Source organism: Dromiciops gliroides, chromosome 4, assembly GCF_019393635.1.
Source record: "Dromiciops gliroides isolate mDroGli1 chromosome 4, mDroGli1.pri, whole genome shotgun sequence".
Classification (NCBI taxonomy): domain Eukaryota; kingdom Metazoa; phylum Chordata; class Mammalia; order Microbiotheria; family Microbiotheriidae; genus Dromiciops; species Dromiciops gliroides.
Genome location: NC_057864.1, coordinates 373,392,911 through 373,403,265, shown reverse-complemented (window position 1 = coordinate 373,403,265; position 10,355 = coordinate 373,392,911). Strand labels below are relative to the sequence as shown.

Sequence of the window (10,355 nt, the reverse complement as noted above, 5' to 3'; positions counted from 1 at the left end):
GTAGTTCAATACACTTGTTGAATGTGTTAGTTGAGTTCAGCAAAGATTTGTCCTCAGGCTAGGGGTGGTAAAGTTTAAGGTTCATTCCATGTCGCCCAGTGGTGGTAAAAATAGGAGCTTACCTGCTGATCCAGTCTACAAGATGTGTGCTCTAGTGGTTTCGATGTAGGAGGCAAAAAAGGGGTTAATAGAAAAAACCTAAAACCCAAGCTCTAATACAGATATCAGCTCCAAAAGGGAGTCAGATCCCAGTTAATGGATAACTTATGTTAGGTTCTCATACCATAGTGATCAACATCCATAACAGACCAGAACGGATCAGGTCAAAATAACAATAAAGGAAAAAGACAACCTATAGAAATTCTAATGAAAAATGATTATATTTTGAAACTAGCCATGGGAATCAGAAAGAGACATGCGCAGAAAAGGCCAAATTTGTCCCCAGATTCACCTTATGACATGTAAACTCCCAAAACAGGTACTCGCCTTGGGGGTTGGCTTAGGATCCCCAGGAATTCCAAATTAGGATAAGCCCTCCCTTGTAACACCCCTAGGTGGAGAATATTATAATGAGTAGGACAGGCCCACCCTTGTACCTCCCCAAGGTGGAGATTATTATAATGAACTGAAAATCAATTTATCTATACTATAAATATAACTGTCTTTCCTTTCCTTATTTGAGAGATACCTTTCCACTTTTCTGGTACTCTCCCTGTGATCACTCACGGCATTGCAATAAAACTTTGGAAACTGAGTCACTGAGTCTTGTAATTCTTATCAATTTGACCCCAAATTCCAGCCCACATTCAGTTTTTATTTTATTTTATTTTTTTTGGTGAGGCAATTGAGGGTTAAGGTGACTTGCCTAGGTCACACAGCTAGTAAGTGTTAAGTGCCCTGAGGTCAGATTTGAAACTCAGTCTCTTGAATCCAGGGCCGATACTCTATCCACCTACACCACCTAGCTGCTCCTTAGCCCACATCACTTTTGGCCCTATTTCGTATGTGTTTGTGTAGGATGTGACAAAAGGCAATGTGTTGTGATAGACAAGGGTGCAGTCTCATTTTGCATACCCCAATGGAGAATCCAGTTAAGGCCTGATTACTGGGGTAAATGGTCCATGAGGTGGGAGTTTATGGGTTCCTGGGAGATTGAATGAATGATAAGATGCTCCTTTTATCCTCCCTGTGTGACCTCTGAGGCCCTGTATTCTGCTCTTTGGAGCTCTGGTCCTGACCCTAATTGTTCCCATTACTGGCTCCCATCCCCCTTATAGGATGAATCCCATTTGCACAGGACCTGCAGAGCCAGAGGGAACAGACAGGTGAATCCCCATTTCTATCTATTTCTCTGAATCCAGTTACCCTACCAATTATATCCTGTGAGTGAAGTTGAATGATCGAGGCCAGCAACTATTCCCAACATACATCTGGAACTTAGGCTCAGGTCAAGGATAGAGGCTATGGCAATCAATGGAAGAGGACATACCTGGATCCAGCTCCGCAGATCCAGTGAGGAGTAGGGTTGAACAAAATCATGTAGATGGAGAAACTTGGAGTGGTTGTTAGTCCTTCATCCTCCTCTGGTCACTCTATCTTGGATTAACCTGTAACCATTTCCCTTCTGCTCGTAGGTACCCTCTAACTCATCTATACCTATGGCTTATCCTGACCCAGTATAGCTTAGAGTGAATCTCAAGGAAGAAAGACTGCTGAGTGATGGGTAGCAGGTAGAGTCTGAAGAGAGCAGTGAGTTAGTAATAAAAGTGACAATATCTTTTGTGGCACAGACTAATGTGGAAATGTCATTTTGTAGTTGGCCAATAAAAGGGATCCAACAACTTTTTTTTTAACCCTTCCCTACCCCCCCCCCCAAAGATTCTTGGATTACAGAATAACAAAGAATGGATCTTGGTCCTGGCTTTGGGGGAGCTGTTCATTGAAGTTTGGGGGAAGAATCGAATAGGGATCCTGGACAGGGTGAACCTGGAGGCCAGTTCCTCCTAGTGAGCCGATTGTCAGATTTTCAGTGTGAGCGTTTAGGCCTCTGAAATTAGCAAATGCTACAAATCAAGGTCTGATTTATAGACTTGAGAGAGGGAGAAAACGTTAATGATGTAGATTAAATTTAAATGTGTATCCTGAGTACTTTTTTTTTTTTGAGAACTGTTGTTAAACATTTACCAACACACCCTTCAAACTGCGTCTGCTTGCCCAGGTGGTCTAAGAATGTATCTGCACCAAGTCAACTCCCAAACCCAGGCAATGGCATGATCTCTCAATCACATGGCAGATTTAAGAAGGAAGCCGCAGGGTGATGTAATGGAAAGACTGCTGTTTTTGGAGTAAGAAGACTTGGGTTCAAATTTTTTAAAGCCTTTTTGAGGTTATCTGTGTCAGTCAATAAACATTTTCTAAGTGTTGCTAGGCACTGTGCTAAATGCTGGGGAGTAAATAAACAAAAGGTAAAAGGCCATCCCTGCTCTTAAGGAACTCACAAACTGTGTGACCTGGGCAATTATTTAATCTCTCCTGGCCTTACTTTTCCCTTTGTAATATGAAAGAGTTAGCTTAGGTGATCCCTAAGATTCCTTCCAGCTATAAACATTCTTTTTTTTTTTTTTTTTTAGTGAGGCAATTGGGGTTAAGTGACTTGCCCAGGGTCACACAGCTAGTAAGTGTTAAGTGTCTAAGGCCGGATTTGAACTCAGGTACTCCTGACTCCAGGGCCGGTGCTCTATCCACTGCGCCACCTAGCTGCCCCTATAAACATATTCTGTTAATGATTTTGAACAGGTAGGATCATAGATGGAGCAGAAAGGAGTCTTTGAGGTCTTCTGGTCCAATCTTTCATGTTATACTAGATGAGGACTACGAGACCTGTAAGGGCCTAAAATTCTAGCTATGATGTCTAAAATCTAATGAGTGGTCGCCTTAAATTAAAAGCTTTAGCACCAGTCTTTGGGCATTAAACATTTAATAAAACATAATAGGTATTAGAAAGAAAAAAAAAACACGTGGAGTTAAGAAAAGGCCTATCTAGCCTAGAGTTCCAGATTCTTCCTCAAGTCCTCAGCCACGAGCCTGCTTCAACCATGAACTCTTCTCAAACTAAGTGTGGAAGCATTTTATACGTTTGGAGCATACAGGTGGTCCTTATACATTGCTTCAAGCTGATTGGTTAGTCTCATCCAAATCCATTGGTTCACTGGACTTGAAGGTAGTCCTTAGCTTCTGAGAACAATACCTTCTTAAGGGCTAGCCAGGTGTGCTTATAATCTAGTTAACTTGAAGTATGCTAATCAGCAAAGTCAAACACTCTCACTTAATTCAATCAGTTTAGATTAATCTCCAGGTGAGCCTTTGAGTATCTGGCTGCCAAATCCCATTATTTTCTCACAGACCCAAGAAGATTTAAAAGCTAAACTCAGACTGGATAGTTTTTTTTCCTGATAAAAGTATTTTATTTTTTTCCAGTTACATGTAAGATAGTTTTCAACATTGTGTTATACAAGCTTTCCAATTTCAGATTTTTTTCTCCCCTCCCCTCCCCCTCCCTCAGACTGGATTGTTTTGAAGCCGATCTTTCCCAAAACCTTCAAAGTAGCTTACTGGAAGGTGCATAGAGAAATCTAAAACCTTAATTGTTTTCAATTGTTAAGAGATCAAATCTCAAATAGTGATACATGCAACTTACTCCACTGGGATCAGAGCATGATCTCAAGGGGTGTGTGATCAGTCAAAAAGGTTAAAATTTCTACCCTTTTTACATTGAGTCAATCATGACTTTTCTCACAACCAATTACACTACCCTCTCCCTACACTGGTTTTCACTTAGTTTTCCATTTAGCACCCCTGCCACTCCCCTCTGTGCCCCGCCCCATTAGTCTTGAAGAGCTGTGCTGTGTATAGGTCTCATAACAGAGTAGTAATAACCTAACCTGTATCAGCTAGAAGGTAAAATTTTCCCACTCTTCTCCCTCCCAGCACCTTGCTTCCCAGACAATCTTCTTGCAGGTATACCTCATTAGGTGGCCTTATCTGGCCCACCCCATAAGCTCCATTCTCTGACCCATTTTTACTTGAATAGAGCGAGTCATGAAGGAAGAACAGATATAAACAGACTTCAGTATGTATTACAGATTTTATATTATCTTTCCCTACAAACCCACAAGAACACCATCATCTCCCTAGTCACTGAGGTTTGGACTCTTGGTGTCATCTTTGACTCCTCATTCACCTCACCCCACATGTCCAAATCACTTGATGAATCTAGTTGTTTCTACTTCCACAACATTTTTCCAATCTTCACCCTTCTCTGCTCCTACAGTTATGACCCTGTTTCAGGCCCTCATCACTTTTTCACCTGGATTATTTAAATAGGCTCCTACATGAGGTAGCAATCTCAAACCTCTCCTCACTCTGACCCATATTCCACTTTGCCAAAGTGATTTTCCCAAGGTACAGATCTGAACAATAAACTCTATTGGCTCCCATGACTCCAGATCAAATACTACTTCCCTTTTAATTTTTGTGTGTCTCCTTTTTTTGTTTTGGAAGGCAGTTGGGGTTAAGTGACTTGTCACACAGCTAGTAAGTGTCAAGTATCTGAGGTCGAATTTGAACTCAGATCCTCTTGAATCCAGGGCCAGTGCTTTATCCACTGTGCCACCTAGCTGCCACTAATTTTTGTGTGTCTTAAGTTTGGCAATATACATAATTAGTAGTACTGTAGTACATATGCATAATTTATAAATAAGTAAACACATACTCATGGGGTTATTTGCTCTCCCTCCTCCCTCTTTCATCCTCTCTCTCTGAATTACTGGGTCATGTGATTAAAAAAAAAGTTTGAAGGACATTCATCTAGGCAGTGTAACTGTCTCCTTACCTCCACCTCTTAAAATCCCTTGTTTCCTTCGAGACAGCTCAGATGCCACCTTCTGCAGGAGTCTTTCTACTTTAAGATGATCTTTCATCTACTCTGTATTCTGCATATGCTTAATTCTATCTTTCTTGTGCCTCCCTCCCACTAGAATATTAGTTCCTTGAGGGGCAAGCTTTTAAAAAAATTTCTTTTGGCCTTTGTTAGGATCTAAAGCACTTTGCAAGGTACTTGACCCTTAATAGCTTTTAATAAATGCTAGTTGCCTGATAGATCCAAGACCTTAATTTTCCAGAAGAGGAAAATGAGGTTTGAGAGGGAATTAGATTAGAATTTACAGAGAGGAAGGTTGATTCAACTCTTACTAAAACTGAGGCTGAATTTTAGATGGGGTCAAATGAAATCCAACTATCAGACTCAGTTTTTTAAAGCTGGAATGGAACACAGTACAGTTGCTGATCTTCATTTTTCAAGGGAATTTCCTCTCTGTCAGTTCCCTTCACCAGTGAAATCACCAGTGAGAGAACAACCACCCAAACCAAAAAAGGTGTATGTGTGTGAGATGGAGAGAGAGGGAGGGGGAGGGAGGAGGGGAAGGTAGAATTAATTTTTTTAAAAACTCTAGTCTCTTGGCCCAGATAAGAATTGGTTCAGAATCCTTCTTGCCCACAAATAGCTATAAGACAAAATAGAACATGATAATTGCATACAAGAGGTAAACAAGTTCTTTTGGGTGAGGGTGGGGAATCAGGATTTTTACAAAGATGGAAATGGACATAAGAGAAATAGAGAACTGGGGGATCAAAGGCACAGGAATAGGAAAACATGGACTTAAAGATTCCCACAAGTTTTAAAAAATGGGATTGGTATTTATAGTTTAGTGCTAGCAGATTTAATTATGATAAATGGCACTGAGCACTTGTTCTTTATCCACTGATATAAAGGAATGATGGTTAAATAGAAATTCTTTCTACTTACTCTAACCTCCATAGGCCCTAAATACCAAAGGAAAAAAAAATTGGAAATAGGCTCCAAGGAACAGAATGTAAAATAGGTAATAAGACTTACTAGAAAATGTTTCAGCCTGTAAATGAATCCATGAAATTTGTCCAAATGCAGAATCGCCCACCTGTTTGGAATCATGTCCTCTCATGTGGAATCTAGTCCACATGAGTGGTCAGCATTTTGAGAAAAAAATCGATCTAGTTTAGCAAGTGAGGTTGTGGTTAAATAGATGATAGGATAGTAGAAACGACATTGATGAGCTTGTCCAATCCTTCAGTTCAGAGTGGGGAACATTAATTAGCTGAGGGTCTCCTTCCTAAGAGCATCATTTTCTTTTCACATTGCCTTTGTTCATGTTTTGGAATGAGTCGGTTACAAGATAACACTGTAGAAATCGAGGGGGTGGGAGGAAAACCCCTACCAATCGGCATATTGCAACCCAATCTCTGAATTGAAAATTTCCTCCTCACTAATTCTAGTTCTAGAGCTGAATTTAAGGGATTATCTCACGAATTTGGGGCATCCATTCCTTCTATAACATTCCTAGCAATCAATGCACATCCAGCCCTTACTTGAAAAATATTTGATCGGACTAAAAATGCACAACCCAGATGGTATCGGGGCAGAGATATGGCCCTTGACCATTAATGGTACTCCGTGCTAAGCGCAGAGGATACAAAAGAAACGCAAAACACGGTCCCTGCTCTCAAGGAGCTCACATTCTAATTGGGGAGACAACTACGTACGTGTAAGCTAGAAATAGGAGGGAATATGTACTAATTTTTAAGTTTTCTGTCAAGCGTCTTTGCTTTGAGTCAGCTTAGTTTAGAGGTGCCAGGGGAAAGGAGCATCATTAGGCGCTTGTGCAAATGGCATCAGAAATTGCTTTCCTCAGGGCTAACAGACAAGACGGGAATGACACAGCAATCTTTCTGGCTCTCAACGCGCCTGCGTGTGTAAAATCGTTTTTCCAGCAGCATCAACGTAACTAAGGTTAAGGACGGAGTCAGTGAAAGGTCAACAACAAAGATATTAAGTAGGTGGCAAAATCCATTTGTTGTTTTTTGTTTGTTCTTATGGACAAAGGAAAGATCCGTAGCACTAAACAAGTAGGTGTAAAGCTCTTAGCACAGAGACGCCACACCATACCCGCCTTCTCTGAGAGCCCCGAACGAGGGCGGGAATACAGCCCCGTGACCCAATCACGAAGGCGCTCACGTGATAGCCCGGAAAGCCTCTCGCAACCATTTAGGTTGAGGGCAAAACGTAGTGGATACTCGGCTTGAGTTTGCCCAGAAGCTTGATGGCGACCCTAGGCCCCGCCCATCCAGCGGAAGTGACGCCGTCGATCTAGCGCGTCGAGAATGCCTCTATGGTTCTTCTCCTGTTTGTGAGGGAGGAAATGGCCGCTGTGCAGCTACTACGGAGATAAGTGCCGGGATCCGCGTTCGGCCCGCCAGGTAGGGTCTTAACGTGAACATAAGAGACCCGACTAGACATATAGAGAACCGAAGGAAGGGTTGGCGTTAGGAGTAGTGGTCGGGGGGTGACTGTAACTAGAACAGGGTAACGTCGAGCCGTTATTTGTGCGTTTCGGGGCCTGAGTCACTCAGGCCCTCGAGGCGCTGCTGGGCCCCTAAGAGACGTCGGGGCGGGGAGGAGGGGGCGAAGGCAGGGAGGGGAAAGGAGCGCGCACGGCCGCGGACCTGGCTCCAGACCCTCCAACCGTTCTGCGCGCATGTCCGCTCCCGCCTCCCGCCCTGTGGGGATCCGCCGGCCCCAGCCCCCTGCGCGCGCCCCGCTGCCTCCCTCGCTTTCCCTTCCCCCTTTGGCTCGCGCACGCGCCCCCGTTGTCTTTCCTCCTCCGCCTACGGCTCCTGCTGACGCCCGGCTGGCAACTTGTGTCGGGCTCTCATTGGCCCAGACCCTCTCTCTGCCGCCCTCTTCCTCGGCCCCCGCGGGGAGTTGATCTACCTGGATTTGTTCAGGTAGCGGCGGGGAAGGGGGAGTACGTGGTGAATATACACCCTGGCAGTTCTTCCCCTTTACTTTTGCCCTTTGCCACTTCGGGGCCCTGGGCTGGCTTTTTTCTGTTGGCAGCTGTGCTGTGACTCTGATTTGGCACAGGTAAGTGAGGCCCAGCGAGGTGGCAATTCTCCTCGTAACCCTCGTTGATATGGGCTTCCATTAAATCCGGATGGATGCCTTCTAGTCCCTGGCTGTGGCTCCTGGGAAGACAGGCTCGGGTGGGTGTTGATTGAGTCTGAGCCCGACGCCAGGCGGCTCTAGGTTTTAGTTAATTGACCACACCTGGGGATGAGGAGATGAGATTGTGTTTGCTGAGCTACTTCCGTCCTACTCACGTGAGATGCCATCCCCTTGTGATATTTCTGCTGTGGGAGACTAAATGGTGGTCTTTTTATAGTGGAATGAGGGAGTGGGGGGAGAAGATGTTGGTAAGTTGTGATTAGTGACTTGCACTTATATTAATTGACTTGTTGCAGTTCTCATAGATTGATGGTGACTTAATTAATTGACTTAATAAATAGAATCTTAACACTATAGGCTTCTAGACTTAAGAGTTGGAAGGGACTCTAGAGTCTCAAAGAGATAGTCTCAAAGGGACTTTTGCTTTTACAGTTAAGGAAACTGAGTGTCCGGTTGAAAAATTACTTAAAACATGTCACAGCTATGATGTCCACATCACACCCTTCGCTATTCCCGTTTAAAATCAAGCATGGGTTAAATCCTATTTTTCTGCTTTAAGCCTTGTGTGCTACTAGACTGATGATAAATCCTTTAAAATTATTTCAATTCTAAGGTTGCTCCCTTAAACGTTTTTTGGGAGTGGGGAGGGGAGCAATGAGGCTTAAGTGACTTGCCCAGGACCACACAGCTAGTTAGTGTCAAGTGTTTGAAGTCGGATTTGAGTTCATGCCCCTCCACTGCGCCCACCTAGCTGCCCCCCACCTTAAACTGACTTTGAAGCCATTCACTGCCTTAGCCAGTTTGAGTTGCTTTGGCCAAAGTTAAAAAAAAAAAAATACCCATTAGGACCGATTTAGTAGATTGTAAGCTCCCTGAGGGCAAAGACCACGTGCAGTATTATCTATTCTTTGTTTCTCCTCCTCTCCCCCACAACCCTATCATTCTGCGCTGTACTGTAGTTGTAATAGTGTTCCATGAATTGGCTACCTCCCTGAACTAAGCTGGTTCTGGACATAATAGGCCCATAAACTTCAGCTTGTTAAGACCTATCAGAACTTCAGATCCATTTCATAGCCAGGATTACCTCTGTGCCAGGATGAAGCATTAGCACTGGAACTTCAGTGGAGGCTAAGAGGAATGAAATTGGGGGAAATTAGTTAAAGATGGGAAACAAATAGGTCTAAAATAGGAAAGAAAAACACAGGTAGAATATTGACATTAATATTTAGGACTTGGGGTGTTATTTCTGTTGCTGCTCAATCTTGGGCAGATTTTCTGTATTGCTATATTGTTTTTGGACTATTGCCAAGTATTAACTGATTAGTTCTAGTTCTTTAGTTAAAGCATGGTATGAGATTATGGCTTCCCCATGAATTTGCTTTTATACAGGTAATTTTTATCATGAAATATTGTTTCCATCCTTTTCCCCTCCCCTCCCTTTCCTTTTTTCTTTTCTTTTCTTTTTTTTTTGCAGGGCAATGAGGGTTAAGTGACTTGCCTAGGGTCACACAGCTAGTGTGAAGTGTCTGAGGCTGGATTTGAATTCAGGTCCTCCTGAATCCAGGGCTGGTGCTTTATCCACTGCGCCACCTAGCTGCCCCCTCCCATCCGTTTCAAAAATTCATCTATTGATCACAAAAGGAGAGCAGATTAATGTGGGTGGCTCATATAGAAACATTTATATTGGAATATTCAAAGCCTCTTTCATTCAAATGGATGCTTTATCCACTGTGCCACCCAGCTGCCCCAAATGTTGTCTCAGGAGAAAGAAAGGTAACAACCAATTACTGTCTTCTCAACAGAATTGATTGGGGATTGGGAGCCAGGTGAATTTTTCAACTTTGAAGAAAAGGAAAAGGAAACGTTGCTTAGTGCCTCAGGTAGTCTGAAGCCCTGTGTCTAGAATACTCCCTCAATCCCTCCAAAAATGATAAGTATGCCTCCTCCCTTAGTCTATTCTCCCTTCCTGACCCCTAAGTGGATCTCTGCTGTTGTTTTACTGAATGGTGCGGCAGATTATTTTTAAGTTATGATTACAGCAAAACATGAAAACACCTGATTGGGAAAACATAAGTTCACTTGTTAGGTTAGATTGTGCTATAATTACTGTGGTTTGATGGCAATCTGGTGCTTAAGATTTGGTGGGTACCCTGGCTTGTTTGTCATGAAGCCAGATTAGTTAAGTATGCTTATCACTTCCTTGTTCAGATCCAATTAACTTATTGTGCCACGTGTAGAATGCTACACACCAGTTTGT

General features: G+C 43.1%; 1 protein-coding gene across 8 annotated transcripts in view; it reads left to right on the top strand.

The window, feature by feature from the left end:
• The first annotated feature begins 7,220 nt into the window (after nucleotides 1-7,220).
• The window catches only part of BCLAF1 (BCL2 associated transcription factor 1), a 41,170-nt gene continuing 38,035 nt past the window's right edge, over nucleotides 7,221-10,355 (top strand). For 7 of the 8 annotated variants that reach the window (XR_006352729.1, XR_006352730.1, XM_043962421.1 and 4 more), the window contains exon 1: nucleotides 7,221-7,350. The gene's annotated coding sequence lies outside the window, so the exon portion shown is untranslated. The remainder of the gene's footprint in view (nucleotides 7,351-10,355) is intronic. The other variant, XM_043962422.1, reaches the window with a different exon arrangement.